The following is a 26,863-nucleotide window of genomic DNA, read 5'->3' on the forward strand; positions in this document are numbered from 1 at the left end:
TCAGTTCTCATCCTCCGAGCTGGCTGGGAACAGGGGCCCTGGCGTCATCCCCAGGGACAGAGGCAGGAACGCACGGCTCGGCCGGCCGTGTCCCTGGGTGGCTGAGCCAGAGTGCCACTTAAGGCCCAAAGGCAAAAGCCAGCTGCACCGGCTTCAGCTGGCTCCGCTCACGTCGCCGTCACTCCCTGTCTGCCTCGCTGCTCCCTCCCACCCTGGTGGGGACGTCTGACCCACAGCCTAGAAGCTGGCGTGGGGACGAGGCCATTCAGAGTTTCAGAGCACGGCTGCTTTGTTGTCCGAGGGGGGAGCTATATTTAGAAGGCGCTGGCTCCAGCGCGCGCGGGCCTCTGCTCTCAGGCTGTGCCCAGACGCCAGCGAGGAGCGCGGCTGCCGGGACCACAGGCTCGGTTTGGCAGGCGGGGCTGGTCGTGAAATAGTGGAAAATGGCAAAGGAGCCATGAGAAGTCTTTGATTCTCCAGCTCAGAGTTTATCAGGGGAGAGAGGCTCTGAGGAGGCAGAAGCCAGAAGTAGGGAGGAAAATAACAACTATAAAGGGATCTCTGAGAGCCCTCCAAGGCTTCTGTGGAGGGGGGAGGGGGTGCCCACTGATTCTGCCGAGCACCCCGGGTTCTCCCACTGGGGCTCTGTTTTCCCACGCTCCTCATGAAGCCCAGCCCTTTCCCCCAAACGAGCCAGTGGCCCAAATCTCTTTGGTTCAGGCTCTTCGGGTCTTGGTCCTGAACCCTCGGCATCTACCTGCTGACTGGTGACTGAGAGAGGCCAGTGGCGGGGGCACTGAAGGATGCTGAACCTCGGGGACCAAGGCGGGTGACTTGACCGAGCACCCCCAGCCCCATCTCCCAACAGGCGCTAAACTCTGCCAGGCCCACCCTTGCCCTCTGGCTGCTTGAGGTTCGTATGGGGATGGGGCAGGTTATCAGTGGACGGTCACTTCCTGGCCCCAGGGGAGTGGAACGGTGGGCCCAGGCCCTGGGTGCTTCCAGGAAGAGCAGATAGTCCCATCAGTCAGAAAAACCAACATTGCCCCCTGGCCTGGGCTGTTCTCTGACCCCTGGGCCAGGAGGCAGTGCTGCCCCAGTGGCCTTCTTGAGCACAAATGATTCATAGGAAGAAAAGCAACTGTCCTACAGAGAGAGTGGGCTGCGGGGTAGAGGGACCAACCTCCCCAATTCGTCCAGGCCTGAGGATTTCTAACACAGGGCAAGATCCAGGCAAACCAGGAGGGCGACCACTTTTCTCACTCTGCTCCCATACCTCCCAGTGCGTGCTCTAGAGCTGAACCCACTGAACTTTTCAGCTACTCTTTTTTTTCCCCCCTTCCTCTCCCTCAAGACAGCATGGCATGGAGAGGGCCCCAAGCTGCATTAGAATGAAGCAGGCTCAGGAGCCCATGCCTGGGTTCACTTGCAAGCTGTGTGCTCTTGGGCAGATTACTTAGCCTCTCTGTGCCCCAGTTTTCTCATTGTAAAATGGAAAACCTCATAAGGTTGTGGGAAAAGTTAACAGAGATAATACACACATGGCCCTTGGAATAGTATCTGCACCCAGAGATTTAACCCCAAGTAAGTCTCTGTATCCACAGTGCTTAGCTCACAGTAGAAGCTCATAAGCTGGTGGGAAGGGTAAAGCAACCCCTGGAGATCCAGCTTGGATCAACAAATACCTTCTTTTACTGAAAGGGCCCAGATTATCAGGCTCAAGCCAGAACAGTGAGCTCAATCCATTAGTACAAGAAAACCTCCTGCTTGCCCTAGAGCTCTCTGCCATGGCGCAGAAGATGGGAGGAAGGAAGACAGTTTTACACACCATGGCAGAGGCTGGCAGGGGTGAGGGAGCAGCCAGGACTGGCTACCCAACCAGGCAGGACAAGCAGGCATACAAAGGGCAAAAAAACATAACCACAGTCTCAATTGCCCCCTGACAGTCACCTGGGCATCTAGGATCTCATTCCATCCTCACCACTGTCTTCAGTGAAAAGCCCCATTTTACAGATGGCAAACTGAGGCAGTGAGATAGAGCCACCTGCCAAGGGCACAACTAGGAAGTGGCAGGACCGGGACTCAAAGCAAGTTCTGCTTGACTCCTGCCCAGTGCTCTCTGGGGAAAGAGGTAGACCCAGGGGAGCAGGTGGGCTGGTTTGGGGGCTCTGGCAGGGGGTGGGAGGTCACAGAGTGAGGCAGAGAGGAGCTCTGCAGTTCCAGGAGGAGAGAGATAGAGGCTGCCATCAGCGCCTGCTGCATAAGGGCAGAGTCCACCAGCTGGGCCCCTGGTGCAAGGTACCTGATGGGCCGGAGGGCTAGGAAAGGTATCCTGAAGAGAGTGGCAAGAAATCTTCCCTTTATTCTCTGGGATGACCATGTCAGATTTCTCCCATTCCTCAGAGTCCCCTTTGGACCTTTTAATAAACACAGGAGCCTGTAAAATGTATGTTTGTCACAAACACAGCAGGACACCCAGCCTCTCCTGGACTGCCCCAACCCTCACCAAGGCTTCTGGCCTGACCCACACCGCAGAGACTACACTATGGAAAAATACAGGTAGGAGCCAGGCGCCCTGGTTCCAATGCCAGCTATTATTATGCCAAAATGCCAACAACTGCAAAACTGTTGCTTCCACAGAAAGGCAGGCCGGCTTAGCACAGGTTTTCTGGGGCTGCTTCTGCCAGTTCTTGCCTCCCCAAGTCAGGCAGCCCATGAAAGAGTAAAATACAACCCCCAGCTGCGCTCAGAAACCTGGCAGGGGGTGCTCCCAGCCCCGACCCTTCAATCGAGATCATTTGGGATGTAGTCCTGGGTTCCCTCTCTCTCTCCTGCTGCCCCTATCCGAACATATAGAGTCCTCTCTCCACCAGCCACTCCAGTAGAACCTCTTTAGAGCCACAGTTTTTAAGGATGGAGAAAGGGGATGTTTCAGAGAAAAGCTTGTTTCCTCCTCCATGAATCTCGTCCTGCTGCCAGGGCACAGAGACAGCTGGCCCCACATACACAGAGCTTCCCAACACATTCTTTCAGCCTGAGCGACATTTCCTCTGGAGAGATTAAACCCACATTTAATTCCAAAGGAAATTTCTTCTCCATGTTCTCAGGTCACATCTAATCAACTGAGTGCCTGTCACGCTAGCCTGGGTTAGAAGCAGAGGCAAGAGCCCTATACCATCTCCTTCCCCTCCACACACTTTTTTGGGGTCTTTAGGTCTGCACAGGCCTCAATCTCCATTCTAAAGGCAGACAGTGAGGGGGTGTGCCGGGCTTCACCTGGGTCTCTCCTTCACCAAACATGCAGAACATAAGTGTTCCACGTGCAGAAAACACCTCCCACTGGAATTACCAGGAGCCTGGTAGGAACTTCAGGTCCAATGCTGCATCCTGCAGAGACCTCCCCCGCTCCTCCGTCTTTTTGTTTAGGGTTGTGTGAAAAGCCATAGTTTTGGAGCCCTCAATGTAGGGTTGCCAGATTCAGCAAACAAAAATACCGAATGTCCAGTGAAGTTTGAATTTCAGATAAAAAATAAGTACTATTTTAGTATACTAGCAGCTTCCTAGCTGCTAAAACAAATACCATACAGTAGGATGGCTAAACCGGAATTTATTGGCTTCCAGTTTCAGAGGCTAGAAGGCTTTCTTCCTCTTGGGAATGTCTCTTCTGGCAATCTTTGGAGGTCCTTGGCTTTCCCATGGCAATGTACATGGTGAATCTCCTTTCTCTGGGTTCTGTTGACTTCCAGCTTCTCTCTGCTCCCTGTGGCTTCTCTCTTCTATGTCCAATCTCCCCTGCTTATAATAAGGACTTCAGCCAAGTTGGACTAAGCCCCCCTCCCTCCGTCAGTTTGGGCACATACTGACTAACAACATCTTCACAGTTCCTGTTTACACATGGGGTCTCACCCCTGGGACCAGGACTTGGGACCTGAACATGCCTTTTGGGGGGCCATGATTCAATCCCCAACCATACAGTGTGTCCCAACTATTACATGAGATAGACTTATACCAAAAATTATTTGCTGTTTAACTGAAATCCTAAAGAAGGGTGTCCTGTGTTTTATCTAGCAACTCTATCATCAGGGGGAGAGTCTACAGGTGCATCTCTTGGAAGAGAGAGTGGGGTTCACTTTGGGCAGGAGGAGGAGTCAGAACAGCCAGCAGACACAGGCAGTGGGGTGGCCCCCAAAACATCTGTGAAGAAAACCCCACAAGGACACGAGGGAGCCCGCTCCTGACCTTGGGCCCTTGGCTGGGAGCAAAAGACTGCGTGGTATTCCCCAGGAGGAGAAAAGAAGAGCTGCGGCCACCCCTCCGCCAGCCCAGAGTCACACTTGCAATCCATGACTCTGTGACAAGGGACAGTTTCTGTCCTTAGAGGAAAGGTCTCTGGATTCTGTATGATGATGATGATAATGATTATAACCATGAAACCACCATAGTAAGAAGAACTAACACTCACATTGTGCGTCCTCCGTGCCAGAGCTGCCCTAAACCCTACGCTTTAATTCATGTAATCCTCACCAAAACCTGTGGCGAGAAGTACTGTGATTATTCCTTCCTATTTTTAAGATGAGGAAACTGAGGCAACAGAAAGGTTAAGTAACTTGCCCAAAGTCCCACAGCTAGCAAGTGGTGTCACTGGGGACCATCCTTCCCCTATGTTAGACTGTAAATGAGATCCCTGGATCCAAGAAACATGCTCAGCCGCAGGTCTCCCATGGCCATGCCCTTCGCAGCCTGTCCTTTCCTCCCACAGCAAGGCTGTCCCGATTGAGGAAGAGCCACGACGGAAGTGGGGGACAGAATCCCCTGGCAGGGAAAGGCTCAGTCCCCTATTAAACAGCACGCGAGAACCCCCAACTTCCCCCGGCTGCTCTGTCCACTCCAGGGCTTGTCACCTCTGCCTGTGCTCACCCACCCCCACATCACTCCGCCACCATCCCCTCATGCCAGGAGAATGGAGGCCGGGCCAGGCTGAGGCCGCATCAGGAACAGACGCCCTCTACCAGCGTTTCTGTTAAGGACCCGCAGAACCCTCGGGCTGCGAAGTCCAGGCTGCAAAGTCCAGACAGTGTCGAGATTCAGTCCTTGGACGCGTACGTGCCCTGGCCGGTCGGGGCCCCACGTAGGATCTGGAAGAAATGCCTCCAGTAACTGGCCATGAGCCAAGTTCTCGCCAGGTTCCCAGGAACCAAAGCTGCATCCAGATCCCAGGAGAAAATGCTGAGCACCAGAAAGAAACAAAGCTGGCTTCATTCCTTTCAAACTCGACCTGCTTGAAAGGTCTTTATTCCTGCCCAACTCCAGCTAGAGGTGGACGGGGGGCCCTACGGCTTGGGGCGCACTCTCAGTCTTGGGACATTAGAGCAGGGTTTCCTCCCAGAGAGGGACCCCACCTCATCCTTGCACAACTGTGGTAGCAGAAAGGCTGGTCTCCAGCCTCCAAATCCTCTCCCTCTCTGCCAGCTCAAGTCATTTTCCTAAAACACACACCTGATTATGCATGTCCCTAATTCTAATTGTTCTGAAAGCTGCTCCAGCCAATATCACAGATGCAGTCTGACTGTTCTAGAACACTAAGGGTTTGACTAATTAAATCAACACATAATGGGAGGAGACAGTTTGCCCTCTGGGCCCTGGGAACAGGTGGGCTGCACCTGTGATAAGGGCGTAATAAAACAATGTGACGAGGAAATGAGTAAAGAAACAGGTCTGTCCTCCAGAGGCGACTGGGGAGAGGAGCCCTGCGATGCCACCCCTGGGGAGCTTTGTGCTTGGGCTCCACCAGGCAGCACCTGGACGCCCACAGAATACCAACCAACAATACCTCCCTCCCTTTGCTTTAATTCTCACTCACCCAGCAACCTTCAGACAGGACCTTGACCCCAGAAAGGGAAAGTCCTGGAGGGGGGGTCTCGACATTCCTGCCTCTGGAAAGGGATGCTTGCACTTCCTGCAAAGTAATATCCTGGCTTTGGCTTGCACATTAAGGAAGTCTGAATTTAATTAGCAAGGGGACTAAGAATGTTCAGTTTCAGGATCTGCAGGGCTCTAGGGCCTGGACCCTAGGAAATTCACTAAAGTTGTGAGTCCCTGTGAAACCTTCGCCCTGAGGACGTTATCGTGCAATGGAATTTCTTTCTACTTTCCTCACCCACCATGGCTTGGAGTCCAAAACATGTGGCATAAAGAGCCCCTAAGGGTCAGTTTCCAACCTGCTTCCTAGCCTGATTTCCTGACTTCCCTCCTCATGAACCCCAAGATCCAAATTTTGATCCCTGCTTCCAGAATATATTTATTGTTTCGGTTTGCTAAAGCTGCCACAATGCAATGTAACAAAAAGATATAGGTTGGCTTTTATAATGGGAATTTATTAATTTACAATTTATAGTTCTTAGGCCAAGAAAATGTCCAGATTAAGGCAACAACAGGATGATACCTGGACTTGAAGAAATGCTGCAGGCATCCGGGACACCTCTGCACATGGGAAAGCACCTGGCTGGTTTCTGCTGGTCCTACACTTCTGGAATTGATTGCTCTCAGCCTCTGTTTCCAGTAGCTTCCTCCCTGTGTCCTGTGGGTCCTCTCTCAGCCCCTCCAGGCTTTTCTCTCAGCTTTCTTTGAGTATTTCTCTCTCTGAACTCTCTGGGCTTTTTCTGTGCCCTTTATCCCCTCATAAAGGACTCCAGTAAAGGATTAAGATCCACTTCGAATGGGGTGGGTCACATCTCAATTGAAATAACCTAATCAAAAGCCCACTCTCCCACCCCCCATAGGCCTGCACCCACAAGAATGGATTAAAAGAACATGGCGGCCTAGGTTGCGTAAGTAGTTCAGCAGTAGAATTCTTGCCTGCCATGCAGGAGATCCAGGGATTGATTCCCAGCCCATGTATTCCCCCACCACCACCAAAAAAATAGAATATGGCTTTTTCTGGGGTACAGAACAGCTTCAAACCAGCACACTTAATCTTCCTTGTTTGCTGACAGCCTCTCATTAATCTTTAAGGTGCAGTTCCAATATCGCCTCCTTAATGGAGCCTTCTCGGACTTTCTCTCCACTAGGTAGATAGGATCTCTCTCCTTGGTGCCCCCCAGCCTCAGTATCCACTCCAGTAAATACTGAAGGGAGAGAGGAATTAGTTTGGGCTCAGAGAGCTCAGGGGCATTTATAAGACTTGCCAGGACACATGCTAGGAAAGCTAAGACTCAGATTCAGATTGCTGGGGATGTGAGTCCATGAACGGCTCTTCTCTCTGAGAGGTGACTCCATCCACCCAGCAGCTAAGGTGATCCGTGGCTGGCTGGTTACTAGTGATTCTAGCTAAGACTTGGTGGAAAATGCCTCAGAGCCAGAGCCCGTTTCCCCAAGCCTTTACCCACTCAATCCCTAAAGCCTTGAATCACTGGCTTCTTCTCCACCTCGAATAGTTATAGCATCTTTGAATCCAAAGATTCACTCTGGAAACAGGATGTAGGAGGATACTGGAAGTGCAGCATGCCCTCCCACCCCCATCCAACCACCACATCCCTTCCCCAGAAGGGAAATTAGATTTTAGTGACTCACTTTTAAGCAACAGAATGTAGGAGAAATGATGCAGCATGATTTTCAAAGCTAGGTCACAGAAGGCAGTAGAGTGTTCACCAGCTTTCTTTCTCATGAGATTGTTCACCCTTTGAACCAAGCCATCACGTTGGTTTAAATTCATTGGCTCATAGTTTTGAAGCTAGGAGTCCAAAAAGCAAGATGATGCTTTCTCCCTAAAGACTGTGGCATTCTGGGGCTGACTGCAGGCATCCTTGGCTTTTCTGTTAAATGGCAACATACATGGCACTATCTTCTCCTTTCTCCACCAGGTTCTACTCCCTCCTGGCTTCTTCCAATGGCTTTTTCTATGTCTGAATTTCATTCTTCTCATAAAGGACTCCAGCAATCCAGATAAAAGCCCAACCTGATTCATGTGGGCCAACCTTAACTGAAGTCACATCTTAGAAGGTCCTATTTACTATGGGTCACTCCCTCCAGAACGTGGACCAAGGCCAAGAGCAAGTCCAAACTGTGTGAGCACACGATCCAGTCTGCCACAGGGTGGACTTAGCTGTCAAGCTCATATCGTCATCCACATTTTGTATCCCCTTGCCTCCAGTCCTGCAAACTCTGACATCTTTTTGCAATGCATGAAACCAGAACCAGCGTTCCAGTGTTGGCGTCTGCTCCAGACACATCATGTTCAGATGCTCAGCCTTCGAGAGCTGTAGAGCCACTGTCATGGCGGTAGGGTCCTGGGCCTTTATACTTTGTGATGGGGGCGGGGGACCATGCCCAGTTACAGGTCACAGCTCAGGAAGATGCCAGGCAGGGTCCTGTCAGGGCCTCCCGAGGCAGTCACAGCTGTGCGTCTCCACCCTCAGGAAACCCCTTCTAAAGTTCTAAAACCACCTTCCTTTCCAATAAAGCCATTAACAGGATTAAGCTTAGTCACATTCACATTATTTACCTGCATCCAAGTAACCCTAGTATTATCCACAAGATTGGTTGCATGATTCCTTCGTTCATTCGAGGGAAAGAATAATGGATAATGGGTGAGATGGAGGTTAGGGACAGGGTAGGTTTCAGGGATAAAGTCAAGGTGTCTGCTTATATTTTTCAGGAATTACAGAAAGCCAAATAGGTTCTGAGTGTTTTCTTACTGTTCAGTTACATTTTGCTTATATTCTGGACACTCCCTCCATCAGTGGGGATGGATGAAGTTTCTCCATATTCACTCAATTGGCTTCTTGTTTATTTTTTTCATGTGAGTCAGTGAGCTGACTCAGCCTACCCCAATCCCTTAAAATTGTTTTTGCTTTGCCTTGGGAAGAAAATAATAAATGTGTCCTGTTCCTACACACTCTGAGCATTTGGAGATATGACCATACAATAACTCCTTCCCAAATTATTGTAATTCTGGGTCTTAGCTCCTAGGTACATAAAGAGAACTGAGTGTGATGAAGACTATACCCTCTTTCTTATTTTTCTTTGTCCGTTGCAATATCCTGGAGCTGGAGTTTTCAGTAGGACAAGTGAGGTCTTCTCTGGGAAAAAAAAAACCAAGGCTCCAGAGACTGGGATATGAACACAAACAATCTCCACCCAGAAGTCAGACTCTGCCTCCTCAGGCTTCAGGAGGTAGCTCAGGCTGTAAGGCTGCAGCCATAGTTCTTAGCCCTTTGCAAAGGGAGATTAACCTTCACTGGAGGGATGAGCAGCAGGAGTTGGTACAGGCTTCCCATCTGGGCTACAGTCTTTCCAACTGGGAGACTCCCTAGGACCACGGAGGACAGCCCCACAGCTGAGGTGGGCCTAGCTCCAGCACCTTCAAGATCTCTCACAATGCTGATGACCAGAATGCTCTCAAATGTCAGTTTCCAAATAGGGTAAGATAGTGGATAATTGGAGCTGAAGGGATACAGACTGTGCAACAGGACTGGATACAAAAACTCAGAAATGGACAGCATAATACTACCTAACTGTAATGTAATTATGTTAAAACACTGAATGAAGCTGCATGTGAGAATGATAGAGGGAGGAGGGCTGGGGACATAAATGAAATCAGAAAGAAAGATAGATGTTAAAGATCAAGATGGTATAATCTAGGAATGCCTGGAGCGTATACTAATAGTGAAATGTACAATGTACAAATTTTAAAAATGTTTTGGCATGAGGAAGAACAAAGGAATGTCATTATTGCAGGGTGCTGAAAATAGATGATATTTAATTCTTTAAAATGTCACCTTATGTATGAGACTAAAGCAAAAAATGTTTATTTGTTACAAAATTTAGATTTTGACTAGAGCATTTCCTAATATAACTCATGTAGATAGTTTGATTGAATGTCATAAGTACTTGGAATCTCAGGTAGCACTTGAGATTTTGTTGGTTTGTCCAGAGTGATACCCCGATGAATCCCAGAATGATTTGATCAGTGACTAGAAAAGTATTTGCAAGCCCCCTTCAGGGAATGGTGAGAGTGGGGAGAAATTCAACTTCCCCAAGTTGAATTCTTGATATTCTTACAAGCAGTGTGGACAACCAAAGCTATAGGCTTAGCCCCCAGGCTTGAGGTTTGTTCACATGAAACTCAACCCCACAAAGGATAGGTCAAGTCTACTTAAAATTTAGGCCTAAGAGTCACCCCCAAGAGAGCCTCTTTTGTTGCTCAGATGTGGCCCCTCTCCCCAGCCAACATGATGAGCAGTCTCACCACCCTCCCCCTCTCTGCGTGGGACATGACTCCCAGGGATGTGGACCTTCCTGGCAACGTGGGACAGAGATCCTGGAATGAGCTGAGACTCAGCATCAAGGGACTGAGAAAAACCCTAGAATGAGCTGACAATTAACATCAAGGGATTGAGAGAGACCAAAAGGGGGAAGAGTAAAATATGACAGTGTCAATGGCTGAGAGATTCCAAACAGAGTCGAGAGGTTATCCTGGAGGTTATTCTTACGCATTAAGTAGATATCACCTTGTTGTTCAAGATGTAGTGGAGAGGCTGGAGGGAATTGCCTGAAAATGTAGTGCTGTGTTCCAGTAGCCATGTTTCTTGATGATGATTGAACAATGATATAGCTTTCATAATGAGACTCTGTGAATGTGAAAACCTTATGTCTGATGCTCCTTTTAGCTACTATATCAACAGAAGAGTAGAGCATATGGAATAAAAATAAATAATAGGGGGAACAAATGTTAAAATAAATTCAGTTTGAAATGCTAGTGGTAAATGAAAGCGAGGGGTAAGGGGTATGGTATGTATAGTCTTTTTTCTCTCTATTATCATTTTATTTCTTTTTCTGTTGTCTTTTTATTTCTTTTTCTAAATCGATGCAAATGTACTAAGAAATGACAAATATGCAACTATGTGATGATATTAAGAATTTGATTGTATATGTAGAATGGAATGATACCTAAATGTTTTGTTTGTTAATTTTTTTAATTAATAAAAAAGTTTAAAAAAAAAAAAAGATTTTCACTCCTAAAAAAAAAAAAAAGTCAGTTTCCTGTGAGTAGTTCTTCATCATCCTTAGGAGTCAAGCCACGTGAATGGGCTGGAATTATTCTGGGAAGCTGGAGTGAAATCCTATCTTCAATGGTGGGGATTTCCCTCCAGCGACACGTGTCAATGGTGGGGATTTCACTCTAGTAGACAGATCCCCTTCAACAAACCCCGCCTCTGTGGGGTGAATCTATACATGCATGACTCAGAAGCCCCCGTGTGGACACTGGCCATTGCCCTTCTCTAAACAGAGGGTCTTAACTTTTTGTGGTGCCATGGACCTCTTTGGCAGTCAGATGAAATCTGAAGATCCCTTCTCAGGATAATGCCTTTATACATAAAAAGTAAAATACACAAGATTACAAAGGAAAATGATTGCACTGAAATGCAGTTATCAAAGTATTTTGAGATATAGTATTTCGTGCTTCTGTATCAGCACACTGAGTAGTAAGATCTAGTGGCAGGTCTGGCAACCATCTTAATTTCTAAGTAGTAATGAGTGTAAATGCTATTTGAGATATCTGCAACTACAGCAAGAGAGTTTGAATATGCCAGCAAGAGAGTCTGAATATACCTGCGGTTGCTACTGGTAACAAAGGTGCTGCTGATAATATTGTATTTTGTTGCTTACGTTCGAGATTAAAGGAAGTGCTGAATTTAATTCAAAGGTTAAACAAAGATGCATTTCTTTTCCCATGCAAGTCAGTGAATGCCCTGCCTTCTATTCGAGTTAAGAAGGTGATTCTAATGTCTGCCCAAGACTAAGACCACAGTTTTAAGGCCTCCAACCTATCAACCCCTCCTAAAAACACATCTTAAAGAATTCCCTTGAATTTTCATTTTTAAAGAAAGAGGAAACCATGAGGAAAAGTTAAAACACAAAACAAAACCAAGTTCTTTTCCCCTGTGCAGAAAAAAACTCACTTTCTCAGCCCACCACCAGGGCACTGGGCCTGGGAACCAGCCTGGCATTAGCTCTGAACCTCTAATGAGCGTCCAGACCCCTCAGCCTTGGCCCCTTTCCTGCCCTTTGCAATTCCTCTTCTTCCCTCGACACTACCCACCACATTGTTCCACAGTGAGGACTGAGAAAAGGGGCTTTTGGAATTTTTTAACTTTTCAAGTTGAATCATTTATGTTAATGAGCTTGGAAAAAACCTTAATATGTTGCAGTCTTGGAAAACATATGCTTTGACTTCATTTTGCTCGCAAGAGGCCATGCTTACTTTGCTTCACCCCTTTGCGGGTTGGCTGGGAACATAGAAAATTTCCGCTCCAAGAGGAAGGCTGCGTGCTGCTGGTCTAGAGGAGGTGGGCCAGGAGCACCCAGGCTTCCTGTCACAGACACCCTGGAGCCCCAGTGCCCAGCGCTGCCTGCCCAGGCATGAGGATTCCTGCGTCTGCCAGCACCGAGGAATCCAGCCGCATGGGGAACGCTCTAGTTGTCCAAGCCAGACACCCAGGCCAAGGACTATAAAAAGGGTCCACTCCCTCCACAGTGAGTTCCCCAAGTTGGGATCTGTGCCAGTTTCTAGCTGTCATATATCCTAAAAGAGCCATGTCTTTTTTCCTGATCCAATCTTGTACAGGCAGCCATGTTTCTTTTCATTCCGATTCAGTACTGTGGGGTGGAAACCTTGGTTTCCTTCCATGAAGATGTGACATATCCGATTGTGGCTGTGGCCTTTTGATTAGATGGAGATGTGACTCTGCCCATTCAAGGTAGATCTTGATTAGTTTACTGGAGTTTTTTTAAAAGGGAAACATCTCAGAAAAACCGCAGATGTTTGGCGTGTCCACAGAGCAGACACCTACACATAGATACTGGGAGATGCAGCGTCCAGCAGATGTCACCATGCGCCTTCCCATGAGATGCTAAGGGAAGACCCACCGATGCTTAGAGTGGAAATCACTGGCATCAGAAGCTGGAAGCACCCAAACCACGAACAAAGACCAGCAGATGCCAGCCACGTGCTTTCCCATGTGACATCAGCCTCTCTTGAGTCAATGTATCCTTTCCTAGATGCCTTAGTTTGGGCATTTTTATGGCCTTAGAATTGTAAAATTGTAACTTAATACATTCCCTTTTAAAACGCCATTCTATTTCTAGTATATTACATTCCGGCAGCATTAACAAACCAAAACAGTGGCCTTCCTCAATTCTTCTTGCTGTTGTAGCCTGAGTAAGTCATTTAATCTTGCTGGGCCTCACTTTCCTCATCTGTAAAATGGGAATAACACCTAACCAATTATGTTGCCGTGAAGAACCTGGAATGATGAGTATGTCTACATATCATGGCATATTTCAGGCGTTCAGTAAATATAAGTGACTTTCCCATGTGACCCTTTTGCAGGAGTCAAAGGAGTTCAGGCTTCGGAACGGGACATACTTGTTTCCAAACCCCAAATCTGCCACTTACCAGCTCTGTGATCTTGGCAAGTCACTTACCCTCTCAGTGCTTGGATTTCCTTATCTTTAAAATGGGGCTAGTATCCCTGGCTTTTGGTGGGTTTGATAAAGATCAAAGAAAACAGCTTATATGAGAAATGGTCACACAGTGCCTACATAAAGCAGGTTCTTGATGAACTGCTACTTTTCTTTCTTTCTGTCACCCTCCAAGCACCAGCAAAATTTGGGGGGTGGGGGCTTGGGAGGAGCAGGCTCTGCCTAAGGCCACTGACCTGAGACTTGGCCTTTTTGCTACTGCATGTATATTTTCTCTGGGGGAGGAGGTCCCTGTAGACATCACCAGGAAAATGAGAACCTTGGAAGCAATGTAGGAAGCAAAAGACTGCTGGGACGGAGAAGCTGGTGCAAATGCGGCTTAAACCTAAATCCTGCTGGCCCCTTGGCTTGAGAAGGATGGAGTCTGCTGGCTTTGCCCACCACAAGCCTCCCGATCACCCACTGGCCTGGGGAGCAGACTCTCCTCCATCTTTAAGCCCAGGGTAATCTGCCATTCTAGCAACTACTCAAGAAGCAGTGGAGCTCTCTGCTGTTTGCGGCTGTTTTTCTTCTGGGAGGCCTTTAATTATGAGAATATGGAAAATGCAGGCTGTTTGCCCTGTGGCTGTATTTTCCACATCACATCATTACAAAGTTTCAGTGGCCAACCTCTTCAGATACGCATGCTCGCCACCCACCTGAAAGACCCAAATTAGAATGTTTCTCTTCAATGGCAGCAAAGCTGATACCTGATCAATGACAACAGCAAGTGAAAGTGGGTGAGAAATTCCATAGTTTCCTGAACACCCTCCTCTGATTTCCCCTCCACGTGCTCCGAAGGGGCCTTTCGTGGCCTGGATTTTTCATTTTGGGCATTTGATGGGGGGCAGGGGGAGAGCGGTGTCAACGACTTGATATAAATGACACAAACTGTCATCATGGGGTGAAAGGTATGTGACAGCCTCTCCAAAACCATCCAAAATTGTGACTGCCAACTTTCATGTTTTTTTTTCTATCAGAAATACATCATTTTATGAACAAAATTTGTATCTGGATTGATACTCTAATTTTACCATTTATAGCTGTATGACTTTGGGAATTTAGCTTCTCTAAACCCTAATGTCCCTCTCTGTAAAGTATTATCTGCTTCACAGTATTGTAAGGATTAGAAGATAAAACCTGTAAAAATGCTTGGTATACAACTTGACAAACAGGAGACGTTCAATAAAATAGATGAACAGAAGAAGGGAAGAAAAACAAGTAGAAGATTATTTGTCAAGCAAATAAAACTCATTAATATACTTGTAGCTCTTTGAGTTTTAAGTTCAAGAAGTTTTCTGCTTATATGCCCCAATGTACTCCTTGGTCATGCAGCTCTCATCTATTAAATTCATTCATTCCTCGCACATTTACTGAGCAAATACCTATGTCAGGCATGATTCTAAGCCCTAGAGGTACAAGCTGAACATGAAGATGAAGTCCCCACCCTTTGGAGCTCGCAGTCCCATGAACTTCTCTGAGCTTCCACTTTATGGACTCATCATTTGTTCTCTGGGCCTGAGGAGACCCGGTCCCCATCTACCTTTACCATCATCTCAGCATCTGGTCCTCCATCTTCCCTGTCAGTAATCTTCAGAGACATCATAGAAAAGGCAGCAGCTAAAGTACAAAACAATAAACTCCAGGTCCAAAGTGCGTTAAAAACTGAACTGGAAATGCGATTCCAGTTCTGACAGTTGCCTGATCTGGGGCAAAATTATAGCACCCTTCACCCGATCTCTGTATTTCATCTGTAAAAGGAAAGGCTTGGCCTGGAGCAGGGACAGGAAATGGATATCAAGAATATTCCTTTTCCAACACCTAGGGCACTATGTAAGATTTTACAAGGGTCCCATGCACTAGGGTAACTTTCCAGAAACCTACAGCCTCCAGAGGGGTTCCTGGACAAGGTAAGTCCTGAAATGCAGAGGGGCCAGCCTCTCCAGAACATCAGCTAGTTTCCCCCTATTCCATATTATCAACAGCCCCTTCCAACATGAAAAAGTTAGAATAGGCCTAGCCCAAACACTCATAGAGAGTGGGACAGAAAGATCAAAGGTGATGGTGGAGTTATACAGAGAAGGTAGGGTGTAACAAACGAGTATGAGTGCTGAATCGTTACACTGATATTTCTTTTAGTCTCCAGTATCTTAGAGCAGCTAGAAATAAAAATCTAAAATTGAGGAACTGTAACCCATACCAAACTCTGAAATCTGTTCTACAACTGATTGTTGTGATGTACTTTGAAATTTATTGCTTTTATGTATATTTTATTTAAAGAGAAGGAGGACTATAACAGAGAAGATAGGATTTAACAAATGAGTATGACTGCTGAGTCATTGTATTGATATTTCTGTTGGTCTCCAGTGTTTTGGAGCAGCTAGAAGGTAAAACAAAAAATCAGGAAACTGTAATCCATACCAAACTTTAAAATCTGTCCTAAAACTACTTGTTAAAATATACTTGGAAATGTATTGCTTTTTTGTATATATGTTATATTTCACAATTTTAGAAGTTTATGTAAATATAAATACAGTTTATGTAAGTTTATGAATAAGTTTATGAAAATATAAAGAGAATATACCTTTTCTGATTGATTGTTAATGGTCACCTAATACGTTGTGTTGCCTCAAATTCTGAGGCTTTATCTGGGCTTATCAGGAAATAATTCTGTAGTTGATTAGCAGTGTCTGCCACGGATACAGAAAGGAGAAATGGCAGCATACCTGCCACATGCTTTCATCCCTGGTCTACTGGAGCACAAAGGACCCTGTGAACTCTGTCACTCATAATTCTATGGCTCAGTGAAATATTGCTTTTCTTTATCTCTGGCGCAGTGCCTGTGTTCTCACACAACAGTGTTCTCATTTGTTTAGTCTAGTGCCTTAGCCACCATATCCTTTCTGAAACTTTCTCAGTTACAGAGTTTAAAGCGGCAGCAACCTTACTACAAAACAAGAATATACTGGTTGATCATTCTCATAGTAAATTACTGCTTCCTACCCCCAAGAAGTCTAAGAAATTAGGTCAAAAAGGAGAATTTACATTTATTTAGCATCAGCGAAGTGCCAGATCCTTTATCCACATTGCCTCTTCCTTCTAAAACACCCTTTGGGTGGTCACTGAGTCATCCTTTCACAGGGTAGGGTGGTGAGAGAAGGAGCAGGGATTCCAACTGTGGCAGTTTGGAGTCCAGTGCTCTTTCCACTACACTATGCTTTCCTAAAACATGCCCAAAAGGCTTGTTTATTCTGTCTCTTCCTGCAGGTGGAGGTAAAAAATGAAACTGGTAGTAGGTCTAGGCAGAATGCTGCGATCTGGGCAAACACTTAGATGACTCAATCCCCATCCATCATTTTCTACAATCCTTCGGGGCTGCGACAAGAGTAGAGGCTTCCTGCCTGGGAGATGAGCTCAACCTGTCATCGCACCCCCAGCTCCCGTCTGTCCTGATTCCCTTCCCTCCCACTCCCCCCAGCCCCGCCTCCGACCCTGAGGCCTCTGCTGGCACGGTGGCCCAGGCCACTTCCCATGAGGCCCTCCTAAAACACCACCTCCCCCCCCAAAACCTCTCCCTGGAGACCTGAGCCCTCGCCTGAGCCACACAGGAACGTGGGGTGCCCCAAAAGAGAAGAGGGAGGGTCCTCAAGCCTCAGGAAGTGGGAGACCATACACACGTGGGCATAGATTCAAAGGGTCAAGGAAACTATATCCCTGTATCCTGGAGGTGGCATCTCTGAGATGCTGCCTGAGCCCTGTACACCTCGCCTGGAGGGAGATTTCAGCACGTTGCAGAGGCCAGGGGCGTCCAGAAAGAACTCCTGTCTCTGGGGAGTCAACTACGCCTCCTAAAAGTCAAAGACACCCCCTAAAAAGACTCTGGCTGCCACATCTCAGGGGCTGCCCCTGGAACCAGTGTCGGGGAAGGGGCTGTCTCATCCAGGGGCAGCAGAGGCCAGGGATTTCGGGACAGCCTTTCAACTCAGATTGGGCCTAAGCATATAGTCATTAAACAAACAAACACACACACAAAAAAACACACCTTAACTGTAGATTAAGAACATGGGCTTTGGAATCAGTAAGGCCTGAGTGATTTTTTTAAGCCTTTTAGGCTCAGCCACCTACTAGATTTGTTGTGTCACTTCTCTGAGCCTCAGTTACTGCATCTGTAGAATGGGGGTGCTAAGAACATTCACCTGGCCGGGCTGCCATATGGATTATGTGAGGGGGTGCTGGTTGGGTCACCGCACAGCGCCTGGCGCACATGAGGGCTCTGTAAATGGCAGCTTCGTCTTAATCAGCTCCATTGCTGTCCTTGCCATTATGCTAATTAATCACCGTAGAGCACCCAGTCAGCTTGCCGCACCTACCGGCCAATCTGAGCTGTTCCCAGGATTGATACTGACAATTAGAAGTAGGTGGACTTGGAAAGGGACTCAAGAGCTGGTCATCTCGAGTCACAGTGACTAAACAGGGAAGGCATTATGTCCCTTGATGTTACTATTTTAAAAATGAAACAAAACGGACTCACAAGTTTTGTGAATTTTTCACAACAATGTCAAAGGGCAAGAAAAGGCAGGGGCCACGTTATCTCACAATCAGGGTGCAAAGGCCCTGCAACAACAATAACTGGCCGGACTGGTCTGAAAGAATCCTCAGGGCCCTGCTGGGACTTGCAGCTGTTGGTCCGCCCCTGACATGCTCAGGTTATTCCAAAACCACAACAGGCTTGTTCTGCCGCCAATACCATCAGCCTAAAGAGATTCCAAGTTTAAAGAGTGTCATTCACCTGGCCGGTTACTAGCACCAAGCCAAAGCAGTGCTCCATTTCTAAGTAAAAGTTTTCCGATTTCAAACCCTGAAGTGGGCTTTCAGCTTCCCAAAGGTGACCCAAGCCAGGAGGAAGCAAAAGCCTTGCCCTACCGATGCCTCTGCCATCCAAACCTCATGCTCTTGGCTCTTTCCTCTGGGGACTGAGCTGAATTGAAGAGCCTCAATACATTATCGAGGACAGGGCATGTGAAAACATTTCAGACGCAGGATACAGTCCTGACTCAGCATGGCTCCCTCGCTCCTTGACTTGATACGACTTGATACGTGAAGACTCTTCTGATCTAATTCCTTCCTCTCCCAGCTTCATCCCCTGCGCCCCCAAACAAACCTCCAGCTCTGGCATTCTAAAATACTTAGTGTTCCTTTGACGTTTTCTTTTTTCCTTATGCCCTCTTGACTTTGAACAAGGAATGCTTCTGCAGGGAATGTATTTCCTCCCCAAAATGAGAATTCTAGACATTATACAAAATGCAACTCAATGGCTACCTCCCCCAAGAAGGCTGCTAAATGTGAAGGGCTGAGATTTTACCCTGCCTCCAGGTCCTAACAAGTTAGCCCTCCACAGTTCCATGGATGCTAGGTGAAGACACGAGACTCCTGGGTCAGAGACAAAGGAATAGCACTCACAGCACAGAAACAGTACGTGCTTCATTTTCGTGTCAGTTCTCCTTGGCCTCAAATTCAACAGGGGTGATGTTGAAGGGCTCAGGATACTGTGTGGGCGTGCGTCACAGCTAGGGAACCACAAGCTTAGAGAAATACAAACAAACCTGCCCTCAGCCATGGAGAAGGAAATATCTCCATCTTCCAAGGCTGTTTGCTATACAAACATCCTGGAAAAGAAAGCAGAGAACAAAAGGACTATTCATACCTCTGCTTACAAAATGTGCAGGAAAACAAAAGACTGATGGAAAATCGTGTCTCAAAAAAGTCTTCCCTGACTACCTGACGTGGCACCTGCGTGGCACCCCCCTGCCCTGCTCAACCACTGTCTTAGGAGTTATGAATCCATAGTGCATTTCTCTGTTTGTTTTTTGGTCCATTACCAGCCTGGGAACTGTCTGATGTTAGGGACTGTCTTTCACATTTTTCTGCCTGGCACATAGCAAGTGCTCAAAGGGTGATCAAATGAATGAATGCATTTGAATAATTAATCCTGGGAGTTTTGATAGCTATAGATTGGGGGGTAATCAAATAATAATAACAAAAAATGGCTGACATTTATTGTCAGCTAACTCAACCTTCTAGACACTGTACAGCATGTTTACTAGGATCATTTTATTTAATTCTCATGATGATCCTACAGGGAAGGTTCTTTTTATTAATTTTATATCTGCAGAAACTAAGGCTTAGAGCAGTTAAGGATTTTAACCAAAGCCACATAGATAATAAACCAGAGAGCTGCAATTTAAGTTTGGATTTTTTCAAATTTGCCACGTGAACTAGATCTATCTGAGCCCAGGCCCCTCAACAATCCCATTGAAGGGTTTTTTCTTACCAGAAGGCATCAAGACACTTGTTTGGGGTGTTGCATGTGGGAAGAGGAGGGGGGTTCTGTCCTTTTTGTATTTACAGGGGTGGAGGCAGTAGTCACATGCCACCATCACCTCCTTCGCTTGTGACTCACAGCCCCCAGCCTGTTTGGAGCCACTGAGCTGGCAGACAGCTCCTACTGGAACTTCACACCTCCCTAATCTTCCCCACACTGAGGTTGATGGTATTTGGTCTTGGGAACAGAACTGACCTTTCTTTCTTGATAAAGGGAAGGGATGCGCTAAATTTGAGGAGGACTCTTATATTCACTGCATCTTGCAATTCTCAAACAACCTCTCCTCTCGACCTTACAGTAATCAAAGGAATGAAAACAAAAAGAAGATAACTTTTTTTTTTTGCCTATCAGATGAACATTCACTGTAACACCCACTCTAGGGAGGGTTGGTAAAATACAATAACTCAAATATTGCTGCTAATAGTATAAGTTAGTGCAACATTTCTGGAGGAAAATTTGGCAGTGTCTCTCAACATTTTAGATATGCATACCTTTTGATGTAGCAATTCTATTTCTTGGATTTACACAATGAAAAGATCTGCAAAACTGTTTAAAATATAGATAGATGTTTACATCAAAACTGTGAGTAAGCCCTTTGCAAAATTTCAAAAAATATATAAATATGGAACAAAAGTTTCCAAACTTCAATCCCTCCAGAGATATCAACTATTAAGGATTTAGTAAACATTTTGCCAAGCTTTTTGAATGCAAACTTCATTTTCTGAAAATGAGATTATATTATATAAACTATTCTGCAATTATTTTTTTTCCACTTAACATTTTATTGACATCCTTTTAAGCCAATTTATATGAAATCCAGGTGAAACTCATTTATCCACAGCATTCTGACTTTGCACAGGCTATCAATTATATTTGATGGCTCTCTTTTCAATGGGCATTAGGTTGAAGATTGTACAACTTAATATAGTCAGGTTATAGCTCAAAAAGAAATGCCCATCCTTTAAAATTGGTCACCCATATCAACCTTGCTTATTTGAGGATTATTTACCCATTTCCAAGAATATCCCTATGATTTTTTTTTTTTGTACTGGAATAAGGCATGAGGGCCTACTAGCCAGAAGTCAGCTGAAAATATGAATGCAGAAACACAAATGTACTCAGACTCTCTGTCTGGTTGCAGGTCTCATCACCCTTAGAACCACAAATTTGTTTTTTTGCATAGAAGCCTGTTTACGCTCCGCCAACCTGGGGCTCCTACTTAGAACATGCCCAGTCCTTCCTTCTGTCTGTTTCCCAAAACCCAACGTAGAAATCCATGATATGCAAGGACAGGAACAAGGGTCAGGTGAGTCAACTTGTGGCTAAGAACACAGAGCTCCCAGCAAAGCATTACTCACAGGGTGAGGCAGGTCACTGGAAAATAAAATTAGCTCAAGGCTACAAAGACGTCAAGGGAAAGAGGCCTTAAACGTATCCTCAGCTTCCAGTCCTATTTCATTCTTTTTGCAGTAGATTGCTGAGCACCCGGGGAAAAGCCAGTCAGAAACCGGCTTTCTCATTACTTTTCAGAAATAATGAACCTTACACAAAGAACTTTTATAAACCTTGTCTCAGTAGATTCTTCCTCAATCTTTAAAAATGGGAATTACTAGCCCCATTTAATAGATGAAGAAACTGAGTCCCAGAGGACAGAGCTTGTAGGGGGCAGGGCAGGGTTGGAACCCAGGACTGCCCCTCACTTCATTCAGCCTTCTTCATTCTGTCTCAAGATGGACAGAAAGGGAACGGCTGCGTTTCCTGGGACTTAGCCATGTAGTTGCCCTCGGCCCAGCGGGACTCATCAGGATGCAGGCCCTTTGGTCTCTCTAGGGGCCTGCCCTCTCCCCTGCTGGATTTCCTTTAGAATAAAATCCAATGTTTTGTCATCATGGTACTTTCCGAAATTCTGTTGACAGACTCTAGCATCAGAAATCAGGTCACAAGGAGAAAACAAAGCTGGCACCCCCTGTCTTTACCCTGTAATGAATGAAAAAGTTGGTGGGGGGTGGGAAAATTGGGGGTTAGTGGAAAAAGAGGCCATTCAACCTACTTTGTCCTCCCACATTCTCGTTTTGGTCTCTCTGGCTTTAGGGTCACAAGGTGCTTAATGCTTGATGGGAAACAAACAAAAAAGCTCAGACACAGTTTGACACCCCATTTTCCCCAGGCTCCTCGCAACAAAGAAAATACTTGGTTTCACATTTGTTGTAAGGAATTCTACCATCTCCAAGGACAAAAAGGCTGCACCAGCACTGAGCATTGTCTGGGCCAAGGAAGTCACCGGGTTACTCAAATCTCTCCTATCTGGATATTTTTGTAGTGAAATTTGTTCATCTGTGGTCTCAGAAATTCACTCTTTCCAAAAGTAATTTTATACTTTTTTCCGGTAGCATCCATACACTATAACATTTCCCATTTTAACCACTTTCAAGTAAACAGCTCAGTGGTGTTAATTTCCATTCATAACATTGTGCTACCATTGTCACCATCCATTGCTGAAACTTTTCCATCACTCCAAAGTCTCAGAAGTTTTGACCAGTATCTTGAAAGTTGGATGTATGTAATTGAACCTATAGGTTCAAACCAGATATGTTTTGATGGGAAACACACACTGACCCCCCTCTTCCACGTCTTATTCTGATGTGAAAACAGAAAGACAACATATGCAGGGCATGCTAAGCTTCGCAGCGGCGAGCTGTGTTTTCATCAGAGGACATGTCCCTTCAAAATGTTTGCTTGGCTAATTGGGCAGACTCTTCGTATGTGGGAACACAGCTCCATAAATAAAAGCTTTCCACTCATGCCTAATGGCCTGTGCACTCTCTCACCACCAACACACCACTTTCTTCTTGCACAAAAGTGACGCATCCATCAGCCAGCCCATTGGCCCGTGAAGTAGGGCAGGCTGAGGGCTCAGCACAAAAGCCTGGCCACAAAGATGTCACAACACATGCCCATCGCCCAGCGCACTCGGGTGAAATAACGAGTCACTGTGTCCTTTTCCCCCTTCACATTTGAATGTAGAAACAGACCACTACCTTGCACATATCATGCTAAATTTTCTAGACAGGCTTAGATTATGGCTGTCTGTAACTTTCTGTGAGCCTTCTTGGGTTACCATATATATTAACACACATACCAGCATTTGAAGACAGGAAATTAAAGGGTGCCTGGTGATTATTTTTAATTGAATTCATCTGGGGATTTTAAATCCTGAAGATTTAGCCTCTGTTTTCACTATTTTCAGGTTTGAAGAGCATATGGTTTTATCTTTTTGAACAGCAAATCTTCCTTTTCCCTTGGAGAGAAAGTTTCTGTGGCATGTATTTAGTACATTTCAGAGCCAACTGCAAAAATCATTCAATTACAAAACTACGGAATGGGGGACAATGGTGACAAGGGCTGATCCCTCATATTCCTTTGAAGGCAATTGAGTCTTTCTAGCTCCCTATCCTGAAAAAGGAGCTCCATTCTCTTATCGAGAAGGTTCCAGCTCAACTGTGGTGTGACAAAGGTGAGGCAAGGAGGGAAGAGGAGTTGGAAGAATTCTGTGGGCATCTAAATTGGATCATAAGGCTACAAACTAGGACACAGGTAACCAGGGGCCACGGTGGAGAGAGATAATGGGGCTTAATGCTTAACTGGTACAGAATTTCTGTTTGGGGTGATGCAAAAGTTTTGGTGATGCAAAAGTTTTGGTAATGCAGATTAAGTCCTGAAACCTAGAGGGCCCAGCCTCTCCAGAACATCAACTAGTTCCATCTCCCTATCCTGTATTACTGACAGCCCCTTCCAACCTGAAAAAGTTAGATTGACCATAGCCCAAAGACCCCTAAAGAGAGGGATAGAAAGATCAAAGGTGATGGTGGAGTTATATAGAGAAGATAGGATTTAATAAATGAATATGAATGCTGAATTGTTAAATTGATATCTCTTTTAGTCTCCAGTATCTTACAGCAGCTAGAAGTAAAAACCTAAAATTGTAGAACTATAACCCATGTCAAACTCTGAAATCTGTTCTACAACTAATTATGGTGCTGTGCTTTGAAATTTATTGCTTTTTGGTATATATGTCATGTTTCGCAAAAAAGAAAAAAAGAAAAAAGTTGATTGTGGAGATAAAAAATATTTAAGTCTTTTAGCCTCCTATATTCTGGAGCAGCTAGAAGGAAAAATATGAGAGGATCGTATGGTAGCCCATGACAAACTCTGGGATCTGTCCTGGAACTATTTGTTGAAGAGTGCTTTGTATTTATATTATACTATACAATAAAAAGTTAAAAAAAAAAAGTTTGGGTAGTGATGGCAGCACAACATTGTGAATGGAATTAACACCACTGAATTATATATTTGAATGGGTTAAAATGGCAAATGTTATGCTGCACATATGTTACTGGAATAAATTTTAAAAAAAACAAAAAAACATAGGGCTGTACAACACAGACAGTGAACCCTGATGTAAACCATGGACTGAGTTAATAGTACAATTTTAACAACATTCTTTCATCAATTGGAAAAAAATTATCACACTAATGCAACATGTTAATAACAGGGAAGGTATATGGGAACTCTGTATTATCAGCATGATTTTTCTGTAAACCTACAACTTCTCTAATAAAGAAAACGTTAAAACAAAACAAAACAAATCACTAGTCTTGCTTCCCTCCCTCTGGAGAAGCCGCCCCCACAGTGAATGAGAGTCTGTAACAAGACACACATGCCACCAGGTCTGTCCACAGCCATCCCTTTCACAGGTGGCTTGGAAAGTCTCCAGTCCACTCTCTCAAACCCGTGTGGCCGGTCAAGCCTCAGAGGCCCCAGGTCTCCCTTTGAGCTGGTAAACCATGATTAATTCTGAGAAAGAAACTTGGTGAGTTCACAAGCAGAGGGCCTGAGCAGGAAGGAAGGAAGAAGGACTTGATGAGTCCCTACAATCTGGGTTTGTTGGCTTGCTCTCTCTCTCCTTCTAGCTCTTGTGTTCTCCGACTGTCACCTACAGGGGTTCAGATCACGTCCTGCACAAGGGCACCATGTCATGTCCTCCTTAGGCCTCTCGGCCGAGTCCTGAAACACAACACACACAGCATCTTGGGGACACCTGAACGCACTTGCTGGCATACAACGCACAAGGAGAGACAACTGCTTCCTGGCCCAACCAGGCTCTTGGAACCTATGATGGTCTGAGGCTGTTATATGCCCCCAGAAGATCATTTTCTTAAAGCTAATCCATTGCTGTGGGTGTAAACCCATTGTGGGTGGGAACTTTTGATTAGGTTATTTCAATTGAGGCGTGCTGGGTCTTAATCTTATTGCTGGAGTCCTTTATAAGAGGATGAAATTCAGAGAAAGGCACAGAAGACAGTGAGAGAGCCACAGAAATTGAAAGAAAAGCCACTGAAGCCAGAAACTGGAAGCAACAAAACCTGGAAGAGAAGAGGGAGACCAACAGACCCCTCCATGTGCCTTGCCATGTCAAAGAAAAGTCCCAGATCACTGGCAGCCTCCAGGAAGACGATATCATGGAGATTTGGACATTTTCCAAGTGTCCAAGATTGCACACTAATAAATCCTCATTGTTAAAGCCAACCCACTCTATGAATCTGCATTTCAGAAGCATTAGCAAACTATAACAGCACCTTTACGATCTTTCTTGTCTCTTACCCACCCACCACTCTCAGAACCTTGACTCCTTCAGCCACAGAACACAGAACCTGACGCAGTCACCTCGCTTGGGGAGGCAGGAGGGAGCATGGAATGTAGGTGTGCACTTGGGCCTCTGGCAGGGGCAGGTGTGCACAGAGCCAGGGCTGCTGCGTTCTGGGCTCTGGGAGGCTCCCAGGGGCAAAGCTACATGAGAGTGCAACAATATACTCATTTTTTCAACTTGAGGACAAAAGCATTAATTTACAGCCCTATGAGTTCTGTTTCCCTGCCTTTTCCACTCCATGGCTTCTTCTCAGGTATCTTTCTAAGGAGAGACTTGGATCTAGAATATTCTCAAGTTCTTCCCCTCTTGCTACCTTGACTGATATCCCGATGGCTGTTGGCCTGTTTGTCATTTTCTTCCCCTCTCTCTTCCAACGTTTAAAAACCAGGCTTCCTTCCTTCCTGACCTTAGTTAATCCCTCGCTTTGTTTTATAAGCCTCTGTAACTTTCAGAGCTGGGAGAGTATTGCAATCATTACCACACTTGGAGATAGGGAAAGCAAGGTGACCCATCTTACAGGTAACGCACTCATGCTTCCATCCAACGCTGCTAGTGTGCCCTCTCCATTTCACCACACAGCTGGCCTCCACTCTCCCCAGACCCCTTTGAATGGGGGTCACCACCTTCACACAGCACAGACTGGACTCAGTCAGCAGTAAATGTTAGCGCCCATCAGAGCACTTTGCACAAACAAAAAACAAAAAAAAAACATCAACTACTGACCAAGACAACACTGCCTCCTCACTATTATCAATATACTGGTTCTTCTCTGCAATGAGGCCAGTAGAGGTAAAGAACAATCCTGGATCCCCAGGAATGGCCAAGGATGCATTCTTCATTATAGACAAGTGATCAACATAGGGTATCTGGGTGGACAAAGGCTTGGTCTTTGGGTATCTGGGTAGACAAAGCCTTGGTCTTTGCAGTCTACACAAAGGAAGCACATTGTTAATGCTGACCCTGAGAGCGTCACCACCACCGTGTCCAGTGGGCCAGAATCTGCCTCTGAAGCCAGCCATCTCATTGGGAAGGTGATGTTCAGTAGAGTCTCCACCTGGAAGCTACAAGGGCAGTAACCCATTGGGTCAACCCCTCCCTGTGCCACATGTTTTCCTTCTATGAAGTGATGTTCCTTTCAAACTTAAGGGCTCTGTTATTCTATGAAACCATCCACTCTAGACCAAGCAGCAAGCAATTGAGTAGCAGGAGCCATCACAGAGGACCAGGGTGTGAAGGCCTGAATGGGGAGGACA

The 26,863-nt window shown here is 45.9% G+C and overlaps 1 protein-coding gene across 2 annotated transcripts in view; it reads right to left on the reverse strand.

Annotated features, from left to right (window-relative positions):
• DKK3 (dickkopf Wnt signaling pathway inhibitor 3) overlaps positions 1 to 26,863 on the reverse strand; it is a 58,439-nt gene that overhangs the window by 18,176 nt on the left and 13,400 nt on the right. The window lies entirely within an intron of this gene.

The sequence above is a fragment of the Tamandua tetradactyla genome, chromosome 8 (genome assembly GCF_023851605.1).
Source record: "Tamandua tetradactyla isolate mTamTet1 chromosome 8, mTamTet1.pri, whole genome shotgun sequence".
In the NCBI taxonomy this organism is placed as follows: Eukaryota; Metazoa; Chordata; class Mammalia; order Pilosa; family Myrmecophagidae; genus Tamandua; species Tamandua tetradactyla.